Source organism: Falco naumanni, chromosome 5 (assembly GCF_017639655.2).
Source record: "Falco naumanni isolate bFalNau1 chromosome 5, bFalNau1.pat, whole genome shotgun sequence".
Classification (NCBI taxonomy): domain Eukaryota; kingdom Metazoa; phylum Chordata; class Aves; order Falconiformes; family Falconidae; genus Falco; species Falco naumanni.
Genome location: NC_054058.1, coordinates 57,292,628 through 57,305,078, shown reverse-complemented (window position 1 = coordinate 57,305,078; position 12,451 = coordinate 57,292,628).

Here is a 12,451-nt window from a genome sequence, read left to right as displayed (position 1 = left end):
TTCCTCTTTGCTGTGGTGACCCGGTGAAGGTGCACAACCCATTTGTTCCAGGTTTGATGCTATTCAGTTCATCTGGGGGAAGAGCTCGAATACCAAAACTCAATTCTTGATCTAACACTTAAGTTTAAAAGCTTCATTTTAAGGTTCCACAAACATCCTTGGTCATCACAAGGCAATCAAGCCCAGCAAATGACTTCTGGAAATCACCCATGCTGGGAAAACGTGCAACCCAGGTTAGACACAGCTGAAATGAGAGGACTCATAAGCAGCAGCAACTGAGCAAAGCTCCACTGTTTTCTAAGGTCTGTGCTAAAACCCTAACCATTATATAATTTATCGATGGTGACACTGCCTCTCACAAGTTGCTGGAACTACATTTGTAACCCAGGTCATCACCAAAATGCATCAGGTGGCACCAAGGCAATGACACCACCGCTTCACCAGAGCTTTAGGATTTCTTGGCCTCCTTTGCTAGTGCCGTGGGAACAGCTCTCTTCCATACAGGAGGCAGAGGGTGAGGCTTGCCTACCAACTGTGTGTAACGTCACCAGGGTAGGTAGGTCACATTGAACGAGCACTTGTGTTATGTCCCTCCTGAATGAGAGCAGACAGGCCCTGAGGCCACAGCGTCTGCACCGCTGGCTCTGGCAGCCCTGGGGAACAGCCTCAGCTCCTCCGCTGCAAAGGACTTTGGCAAAAAGGAGCCAGGGCAGGCATGGATTTGGGGATCGTTCCCATTTTTGCTGTGCTGAAGCTTTAGGGAGGAACTCGCCTGGTTTGTTTTCCTGTCAGCAGCTTCATCACTGGATGAGCTGGTGAGTTATGTGGTGGTGATGCCAAGAGCACAGTAGTGCAGGGAGCCTGCTCACAAGCAGGTGTACCTAGACACCAAGCAAAACCTGCCCTTCTGCCCAAGCTGCAGCGTCGCTTTACACATCTATGGGGAAAGCCCTTAAACCTGTCAGTCAGGAGCTTTCAACTTAATTTTGCAAACATGGTGAGTCTCCAGGACTTGAGTCTTTTTCATACAAGGCAATGACAAACACAGGAACCAGGCTCAGCAGGCACAGCGGTCCTCAGAGCAATTTAGACATCCCCAGCTCAGTGGTATGCCCGGACAAACCATTCCCAAATCCCGTGTTTTCCTGCCTGCAGGTTACGATACGCTCACGGAGACAGAAAGCTCATTACTGGCCCTAATCTAAAGTCCGTCCTTCCTGACTCGGCGTCTGCATGACATGCCCATGCCGGCGTTTTCCTGTGCAGGGGGTCAGGTCCCTGGGAGCGCTCCCACCCCTGGGCAGGGAGCTCACGGGGCACACGGCCAGAGCACATGCCTGGCGACAGACAGCTCGTCTACCGGCAGCATTTGGCAGCGTGGCACGATTTCACAGAGGATGATGCTCCATCTGTCACTGTGTTCTGCAGCACAGCCTGACCTCACTAGCACTAAGGAAGCCCCAGCAGATTAACATTTAATGATGCTTTCACTTTCAGCCCTTGTAATTTTTCATCTTTTGGAGGGCAGACATAGAAGAGGAAGAAAGTCATATATTATGTAGAGCATATGGGGCTTCTTCTTGTAACCATCTCCTTTAACATACTTGACTTCAGCAGGTTTGGATTTTTTTCTTCTTTCTGCATTGGAAAAAAATGCTCTACATACTTTTTACTCCAGAAACAGAACATCAGCTGCTTCTTGTATGCACAGATCATTTTTTTATTATTATTTGTTTTGATTTGTGTAACCATGATACCTAATTCAGTTCAAATAAGTGAACACGAGGGGTATGGTTCTTGGTAGCTGTCTGAACAGAAGCAAGGAAACTAAACCCCACCAAGAGAGACAGATTGAGTGAAACTCCTCAGGTCACTCTTGGCTGTCTTGAAAAATACATTTAACCACATAGCTTAATGAAAAAAGAAATCCTTAAGAGACAGTGAAGTGAACCAGAAATGCAGAGTTTGCGTTCTTTTTGTTAAGCAGTTCTGTTCATTTTTTTATTTCCTGCTTGTGAAGCATTCAGGCTGTGCCCCGTGCTGAAGAGCACATGCGGACACAGCACCCTGAGGCTTGCTGTGTGTACCCAGAGGGCCATCGGTGCCATGTGGAGCACCAGCTGAAGTCAGTAAGACCATCCACAAGCATAGAAGACACTGAAGAAACAACACTATGGTATGAAGGCTCAGGAAACACGTATTTAGTGGTGGGGCTGAGCCTCTAATGATTTAGGTTAGCATTTGTAGGAAATAGTGACCTGGAAGAAGGATGCAGATGAGAAAGCACAGGGACAAAAGTCATGGCCCAAAAGGAGGCAGAAACACAAAAGCCACAGAGAGACATCCCAAGCTCCTGAAGATTTCTGGAAGATAAGGGCAAGAATTTTGAAGTTGGGATAATATTTACCAAGAGATAAGGCAATAGAGAGATCCTTAAAGCAAGTAGATCGCAAAGAAAAGTGATGAGGCTGCTGCTAAGAGGATAATTTGAGTGGCTTTGTAGAGGAATGAAGCTGGGTTGATTACCATTGATAATATACAGCTGTGGGCTGGCTTCAGGGGCGGTGGGTTGGCCGATGTAGACAAGGTGCAGGTGTGGCTGGTTCTGTTAAGTGGTTGGGCAGCCAATGAAGAGGGAGCAGCCAAGGAAGAGAGAGGAAGGAGAAGCAGAGAGAAGACATGCCCTGGGTGAGGAGAGATGAGATGAGAAAGTGGCAGCAGAGGGACTGGCATGAAGAGTATGTTGGTATGAGGTGCTAAGAGACCTTGTCGCAGCTGGCTAGTTTGGAGAGTGCTGCAACATGGCTTCAGCCCTGATGCCCGAGGGGTACGCTGCATGGGAACGCAGCAGACTTACAGGGGAACAGCATTGACCGAATGCTGCTACAAGTCATTTTTGTGGCCAGAGCCCAACCACGTGCACTATATTAAAGAAAACGCCTGAGATGGCAAAAGGCCGATGAAAGTAAGAGCTGTGCAGTCATGAGGAGAAGGACAAGGAGATTAACCTGCCCACCCAGTAGCCTGTGGGGGTCTGGTGTTTTTTAAGTAGTACCAATGAGCCTGCAGCAGCCAGCATCACCAGCACCCTATCAGCAATGAGGTTACCACAGCAAGCTGCTAGTGCAAGTTTCTGTGCCTGAAGAAATCAGAGCTTCAAAAACTATTATCAAAGCCTGGAAAACTGGCAAAAGTAAATTGGGAAAAGGAGAATTCAGAACTGACTTTTTTTTTGCAGCCAAGACTCTCCAAAGTAAAAAAAAAAAAAAAAAAAAAAAAAAAAAAAGGAATTGCTTTTTTTAAGATGAAATTTGCAAAATCATAAGGTTGCAGCAGACTCCAAACCAGACTAGAAACCAAGAAACGTGATTTCAAGGAAAGGGCACCCTACAAAGACTTAAGACACCCACAAAAAGATAAAGAACTACTCCATTCACAACAGATGAACTTCCCAGATAGTCAGCGTTCGTGTTCAACAGTTCAAGTCACAGCAGAGCTGCCTCACAGGAAACTTCCTTCTTCATGGTGTCACGCAAGGCTGCAGATACTTCACATCTTCATGGCCCATCTCTGTCCTACTCTGTTGTAGGACAGATACCCCTGCAATGGTGAGAGACACGCTGAGCTGAGGCATATCATTCCTCAGAGTGAGAGAAAAGCTTCTAGGGAACTTTGGGGCACTGACTTTCCAACCTGCAAATCTTACAGCCCCTTGCTAAAGCGCAAAGCAGATAGTAATGGCATGGAATTCAAAAGGCAATTTATTATGCATAGTAAAAATGAGTGTTTGTAGTTAAGTGCAACTATGGAAACAAAAAAGTACAGTCTAAGACCAAACCAGATTCCCTACAACAAAATTCTGAGGTATTAGTGTGCATTATTTATAAGCATCCATCATGATTTTGTGCTTTCTCTGCCCCAAACATATGTACCGACAAAGTCCCCAACAGCAACACATAGTAGGGAAGGGAAGCGTGCAGCAAAGACCTGTAGGCAGATCTGTCTACCTATATAACATTTTCACCCAGTACCATCCTTAAGCGTAGGATCTTGGTCAAAGTACAGGTGGCACAACTACAGGACATAACTACTTCAACCATCCCTAGATGCAAAGATATCCAACCCCCTCAGCAAGAATATCCCCAGTCTTGATTAAACTCATGAGAAATCAGAAAAAGATAGATTATGCTTAGTTACTGCCTCATTTTGCTGATGAGAAATAATTGAAAAAAACACATGCTAAAGTGATTGTCTAATCATCACATCAAATTAGTTTTAAAAAATCAATTCATTGTGATCAAATAGTTATTCTTTAAAAAAGGCAGGAGCGCACGGAACACGTTACTTGTTTGGGGTGAGTCTCATCCAGTCTGAGCAAATGGCCTTTGTGCAAGGAGCTTTGCAGAGCAAGGGAGATAGAGGCTGTGCCCCAGCAGCCTTCGCATTAATTTAGGGAATCAGAGCATCCTTCCCGCTGCTCTATCACCTTCCATTTGAGGACATTTCCTGCCCTTTGCTGTGCATCCTGAGGAGCCTCTGACACCTGGATCAGTGTTGCAGCAACACCCTGACCCTATCCATCATCCCTCTGCCATCCAGGTAAAGGCACTGAAGAGCTTGCACAACTCTACCCCTCTGAAAGGCAGGATTAGGCCCACTGACAACAATAGTCCTCTGTCACTCTCATCCCCTAACAACATTCTCTTAATCTAGGTTTTCAGTGAGGAAATGTGTCAGCCAAATGCATAATGAATTATTTGTATGTAATTTAACCTGAAGAGTTTTGTTCCACATTCACGTAAGGCTCAGCAGATGTAACAAAGCATTCAGGGCACAACTTATTTTAGGAATCAGCAATATGCTTTAGGCAGAAATCTCGATTTGTAAACCCAGCAGATTTCTTTCCTGATAGACCATGACCACTTCATAATTCTAGGGCAAAACCATGAAGATTAATAAAAAGCAGAAAGAGGATTTTAATCAACACAGCCAGCTGGTCTGTGGTTTAGATTATGTTGTGGAAGGGAAAGTGTAACATTAAGATTGAATGAAAAATGCAAAGCACTGATTACCCCACAGAGTATCTCTACCAGCTAAATTAACATTAAACTCAAATTTGCAAATCCTGTGCTTACATTACTGCATGTAGGCAACTGTGATATATTTAACATCAACTAGAAACTTAAACATCCACCTTGAAAATAATGAGCTTTGTTTTAAATCCTGTTCATAAAAGTCACTTTTCCTTTCTACCTGTTACTAAGCAGATGACCCATTCCAAAGCTCATCCTTTAAAAGTGTTGTGACCGTTTCCTTTCTTGGAGGGAGTAAATCAGGACACCGGACAGATGGAAAGCGACTACTGAGGGAAGAGGAGAGGGAGCCAGCTCAAAGCCTGGGAGCAGAAAGATGAAGGCTTTTCCAGTACAGGGGCATGCAGCCAAAGGGTGGGAGCTGTGGTGTGCAAGGGAGCAGCTCTGGATGCCTGGGAGAAGGTGCCTCTTCTGGGAGACGGACCTGGAGAGGCAGCAGAGCCTGCAGCCTGGCTGCTGCTCCCGGCCGGCAGATGTAGGCTGCTGCCACTGCTGCGGGGTGAGGGAGAAGGGGGGAAACACACTGGCTGGACCCAGGCCAAGGAGCAACAAAAAGCTTGTGTGCCACCACCACGCTGCCCTGCCCCGCAGCCCGCCCAGCCTGCAGAGCGCTGTAGCAACCAGGGTTAAAACTGGGTGAGGACTGCCAGGGTGAAACCTGTTATTTTGAATATAGGGCTTGGGCTTGCCCTGAAAATATTTGTTCATGTGCTGTTTTAAGAGAAAACAAGCTATTAGGGGAAGCTGGAGAGGGAGAGGAGACTATATTTATGAGGATATCGGTGCCCCAAAGTTTTGTGAGTGCACAATTTTTTCTTTTTTTAACCTACACTGGACCTGAACAAGACACACTAGGACCAGCTAACGTGCCTTAACAGGTTTTGAACCTCACCGCTGCTCTGGTTGTGCTCAGTAAGCCCCGTGTCCATTCTCTCTGGGACCACTGAGGCTGTGCCAGGCAGGTACCCCAGCCCAGCCCATCGAGGCAGAGCCCACCATGCCCCTGAGCATTGGCCAGGCTGCTGGTGCCTGCTACCAGGGTGCTCACCACCAGGACAACCCCAAAGCTTAGCAGGAGGGGAAGCAAATCAGTGGACAAAATATATGTAATCTAGGATGGGGACATGCTTATGCCTTGGCCTTAGAAAGCACTGTTCTTTCAGCCAAGCGATTCTGAGAGCGTGGGACGTAGCCAGCAGCTGCCACTCCCAGTATTATTTGGTGGTTTGCAGATGTTAACTAAAATTACTCATTCCATAGTGAGCAAACACACACCTATATATTAGAACAATGTAACAAGTACATTTTGCTAATAGTATTCTTGCTATTTAGAATACTATAATACTATTACATTTACAATATAAATGATGCATAACATCAAGGGAGAGGGTGTGGAAACGTAACAGTGAAAACAGTTTTTTCCAATTACTTGATCACCATCGTCCAGAAAAAAAAAATATTCACGCCTTTTCTGGACAAACATTTCTTTAGCTTAACAGGGATTTTGAGTTAACATGCCAAGACCAAAGCATTCAAACTGAAAAGCTGAAGTTAGACCTATACAATCCTCACTGGGCCTGATCTTTCAAAGTGCTGAGCACATTGTTTTACTAAAACAGGATCTGTTTGATTAGTCCCAAACATATATATTCCCAACACATATGAGCATCTCAGCGTTTAATGCATTTACCCTTACAACATTGCCCCACTTTCAGTTCCTCTTCCCCTTCAAGAAGGAAAAATACTATTAGCAGATTTTCATTAGTGAGCAATGAAGACATGAAAGCTTCATCAGTGGCGCCAAGTCTACACAGGAGTGAGACTGAATCCCAGTCTCCTTGTGTCAAAGCTGTTATCCAAAGCTCTGGATCTACAAACTAAAACTTCCCAAACATCCTGTTTCCAAAAGCACCATCTCCCCTAAGAAACCGGAGAGACATCACTCAAGATTTTATGTTTAGAATTAACTAAATCCTGCCTTTAAACATAAAATCAAATTTCCAAGCTGGTATGATCAACCTCCCTGTTCTGCTAACTAATAATTTTTAATGTGTTGACCAATAAAACCAAATTCAATAAAGGCTCAGCTGTATTATGTTTGCACAAGATTCAAGAAAATCTGAAGCCAAGAAGAGAAAAAGACCCAAACTGGAACCCACAGAAAGAAGCAGACAGGAACAATTTACTGTTTCCAAAGGCAGGTAGGAATTCCTGTGTGAGGGAGCAGCCAGCTTTTCCCCGTCAGTGTGAGAACAACTCAGATCAGGGCTTTCCAACGGGTAGGGAACGTGGGAGGATACAAACATCATGTGGAAAAGCAATCCACAGAAGCCAGCAGAGCAGCCGGGATTTTTGCAGTGGCAGACTGTCAGCAATACAGGGCACAAACCTGCAGGAATTTTTTTCTCTGTAGTACCGGTTTAGCTGGGACATTAGGTAGAATTATTCCAAGATGAAGGTAAGATCAGTAAATTATTCCTATAATGAGTTTCCGTCAGTTGTGTTCAATGCTTTTAAGTGACTATAATGTCATATATAAAAGTCGTATCTTCATATAAAGCGACATATTCAAGCACTGCAAATAGTTTATAAATGATTAATTTTGTGTATCTTGAAACTGGTTTCTGTACTTACAATGAACTGATTTATGTTAAACATACTCTAGCACTCAGATTAACAGAAAGAGTGAACCTGGTGTAAATCGGGTTTTCATTTTGCAGCTGGATTGACTCAAGTTTTATGTAATGGATTTGTAATTTAAGTCAACTTCTGAGTGAGCAGCTTCTCACACTGTGAACAGAATTTAACCTGCTAACCATTCTTAACGGAAGTATTTTTCTGGTTCTAGAAAGCAAGCTATGATCCTAGAAAAACATAGGGAAGTAGGGCTTGATCACAAGCGCACCCCAAGGTCTCCCTTTGGGGCTGTGCTGTGCAGGACTCCAAGCGCAGCTTTGGGACGGCTAGCATCTCATGGTAGGCTCACATCACCTCACCAGGAAGCCTCCTCACCACCCACCAGCCCTCTTCTGAACTGAGGAGTCACTGGAACTGAGCTGCAGTCAGAACGCAGAACGCCCCGTCGCTTACCACTGTGCCTTGGGCACAATCGGCTGTCGGCTACCCAGCTGCGGGCTCGCAGCCCAGAACCACTCCTGCTCCTCTGCCTTGCCCTTGGTCTCTGGATTTCCCCTTTACAGCCCCTCTGCTCGGTGGCCTTGGGTCCTTACTTAAAATACTGCTGACACCACTAGATCAAACCCACTGAAAGTAGGTAATTTGTGTTACAGTCAAGTAAAAACGTGAATTGCCACATCACGTTCTTGGTATGAACAGCATGGTTTGAAAACCAGATCAGATGGTACTAGATCGCCCTGTTCTCACTCTGCCTTTGCCTCCTGCAATTTACCGCTGCGTCTATCACCCGGACTGGACGTTTGCTTTGCCTCAGCTCCCTCCCAAGTCAGGGGGAGATAGTCCAGCTGATGGACGTCTGGAGGTCTCTGCAATTCATCCACATTGTGTTAAAAATAGGTAAGGGAAAGGAATTTCCTGTTCCAGGTAGAATGTACATAAAACATCAGTTATTTGTTACTCGGTATCACAAAAAATATTTCAAATTACATTATAATAGCCACTATTAAAAAATGTTGCAACTTCATCAGGGAGCACACAGAAACAGCAAAAAAACCAACAGAGACACTTGAGCTTTTTAGAACTATGGTGTTCATTTGAAAAAGTCAATCCACACCTCCTTTAGCTGCTCAGGATGTAAAATGGTGCCAGCCATGCTTTCCCCATGGTATTCCTCCATGGTAGTCCTAGTTCAGCATTATACAAGGGAGAAGGACTGCACAATGTAGAGAATGCCACCAGTCCAGTGGTGTCAAGATGAGTTCCACCTCCCCAAAAACAGGAAAGTGAAGGCTGAGCAGATACAGGAGTGAGAATCATTCCTAGAGTTTCTGTATTTCCACACTGAAATGGACAAAAATCTGGGCATGTACATCACCCACCGTGTATGGCGGGGCTGCATCATGATTTAACCCCAGTAGGCAGCTAAACACCACCCAGCCACTTGCTCACTCTCCCCCAGTGGGATGGGGTAGAGAACCAAAAGTGAGAAAACTTGTGGGCTGGGATAAGGACAGTTTAACAGCTAAAGCAAAAGCTGTGCACACAAGCAAAGCAAAATAAGGAATTCATGTGCTACTGCCCATCGGCAGGCAGGTGTTCTGCCCTTTCGAGAAAGCAGGGCTCCACCACGCATAATGGTTACTTGCAAGATGAACACCATAACTCCAAATGTTCCCCCTCTTTCCTCCTTTTCCCTCCAGCTTTTATTGCTGAGCACATCTTACAGTCTGGGGTATCTCTTTGGTCAGCTGGGGTCAGCTGTCCTGGCTGTGTCCCCTTTCCAGCTTCTTGTGAATCCCCAACCTACTCACTGGCAGGGCAGTCTGCGAAGCAGAAAAGGCCTTAGAATCACAGAATGGATTGGGTTGGAAGGGACCTTGAAGATCACCTAGTTCCAAACCCCTGCCATGGGCAGGGACACCTTCCACCAGACCAGGCTGCTCACAGCCCCATCCAGCCTGGCCTTGAACACTGCCAGGGATGGGGCATCCACAGCTTCTCTGGGCAACCTGCTCCAGTGCCTCACCACCCTCATAGTGGGCAGTTTCTTCCTTGTATCTAATCTAAATCGACCCTCTTCCAGTTTGAAGCCATTACCCCATGTCCTATCACTACATGCCCTTGTAAGAAGCCCCTCTCCAGCTTTCCTTTAAGCCCGCTTTAGGCACTGCAAGGCAGCTATAAGATCTCCCCAGAGCCTTCTCTTCTGCAGGCTGAACAACCCCAGCTCTCTCAGCCTGTCTTCAGAGGAGAGGTGCTCCAGCCCTATCACTGTCTTCGTGGCCCTCCTCTGGACTCGCTCCAACAGATCCACGTCCTTCTTATGCTGGGGTCTCAGAGCTGAACACAGTACTCCAGGTGGGGTCTCATGAGAGCAGAATAGAGGGGCAGAATGATCTCCGTTGACCTGCTGGTCATGCTTCTTCTGATGCAGCCCAGGATACGTCTGGCTGTGTAAGCACCTTTCAGCTGTTCACCCCCGATGCTGTGTAAGCACCCTTCAGCAGTAACTAACACATCCCTGTGTTTTCAACCCTGTTTTCAGCACAAGTCCAAAACACAACCCCATACAAGCTACTCAGAAGAAAATTAACTCTGTCCCAGCCAAAACCAGTACAGGCTGAGACCCTTAGGCTTGCTGAACCTGCCATACGTGCACAGTACAGCCAGTCAGCACATGCCTGATGGTTCAACATATTCTGAAAACATTATCCAGGGGGAAGGAGAATTAAAATATTTTATGGGATTTCCAGGTGACCAAGCACCTGGTCGACTCTCCCCAGACACAAAACCCATAATGCAGGTACAGGCCAAATCATTCCGTTGGGTATCATCTCTTGCACTTTTGGACCTGGTATATGTGAAATCTCTGGCAAATAGCAAAGTTTTGCTTTTCTAACTAGGCTAACTTCCAGACAGAAAATCAGGGCATGTTCAGGGATGCTCAGGGTTCTGCTACACTGGCCCCCTGATCCACGAATTTATTCAGTGGTAACCCCAATGTAATTCATGTCATGAAGGGACAGAAGTCACCTAATCCCTATTTAAAATTATTAAAACACCACTGTTAATATGTCATCCCATTTTACAACAAGTCTTTCAGCACATTGTCATCCACAGATTTTCTCAGGAGCCTGAAGACTCTTTACATAGTTTTTTCAATGCCACGTATTAAATTTCCACCGCTTCCTCCCTAGCTTTCACCAAGGTGGATTTTCATTACCTTGGACATGTTAGAACACAGTCTTTGTACAGCAACTTGTCATCTTAAATCTGAATAACACCTTCGAGAGTACCTTACTAAGAAAGGATGACAGGACTAAAGAACTAGTTGAAAATTCTTGAATGGGCAAAGTAATGTGTGATAAAAATCACCACAATCTTTTCCACAAGGAAAACAGTTGCTATCCCACATGCACCTCACTTCAAACTCTAATCACAGGCAGTTTTTTGATGACAGGGAACACTGGGACCTTATATTCTCCTACCGCAGTGCTCTGTGCCACTGCAGTAACACACGGAAGAGTACTTCAACTCAGAACAGTGGGATGAAGCCAGCTGGGTCTAGAAAGGTACAATTTCTGTTCATAATGCACATGCATTATAATCTGTGACCAGATAACACTTCTTAGGAATCACTCTCAAGTACGGACCATAAAAAAACTAAAGGCACAAACTTCTGATGCTTTTGGATCCAGAGTTCCAAGTCCAATTCATTTTTGCAATATTACCAAACATATGGTGTACACCATAAATAATTCCCAGGGAAAAAAAACAAAACAAAACAAAACAAAGCCCTTACACGATTAAGGTTAAAGCAGTGAGTCATTTAAGGCAAAAAAGCCCCTATGGACATTGCAGTTAACCCCAAATGAAGCACATACATCTAAAAGCAATCAGTGAGAAGGTCATCCTTAAAGAAAACCCTGAAATAGTGACAAAAGAAATGCCAAATGCCAAATGAAGGCACAGAAACAGATTAAACTCTACCATCACATTGTCAGGCAATAAATATATAATTAAGACACATTGGTGTTTACAAAGACTGTGGTCAGCTCTTTTTGAGAAATTAGTTTTTCTCCCTAATGTTTCCCTTTCACTGCTAATAACAAATTTAATTCAGAGTAACATTGCTCCAATGTAACTTTTATATTATAAATCTTTAAAAGCCTGCAGTCTCTCCATTATATTTCCTTTCTCTTCTCTACACAAAATAAATGATTCTTCTAACCACACCCCACAACATTGTTTATACTGTACTTGGTTGCTACATCTGTTTTCCTTCTGTCTGAGCAACCAATGTGAAATTTCATTCAAATAGCTTTAACTAAAAATTTCCTAAATATAAACAAAAAAATTTGTCCCAGGCAAGTGTGTATCCATATGCATCTTAGAAAGCCATGTCAGCAAGACATTATTGTTCTCAAATATTTCCATTCTTCCACCACACTAGCACAAATCACAACCACCAAGAAAAAAATAACCTGAATTTAGGAGTAAACAGTTCACTCTTGCTGTACAGTTTAAAAAAAAAAAAAAGCTAGCTGAAACATCTCTCATTCAAACAGCAGCAGCATTGTTAGATCACACAATTGTAATGGTAATGATGATACTGCTTTCTGAAATGGAAATACTTACACAGACCCCTAAACTGACCTGTTGTTCCCCAACTTAGAGCACTTAGAGGGCATATACACAGTGCTAAGTTTCTCAAAGTTGTG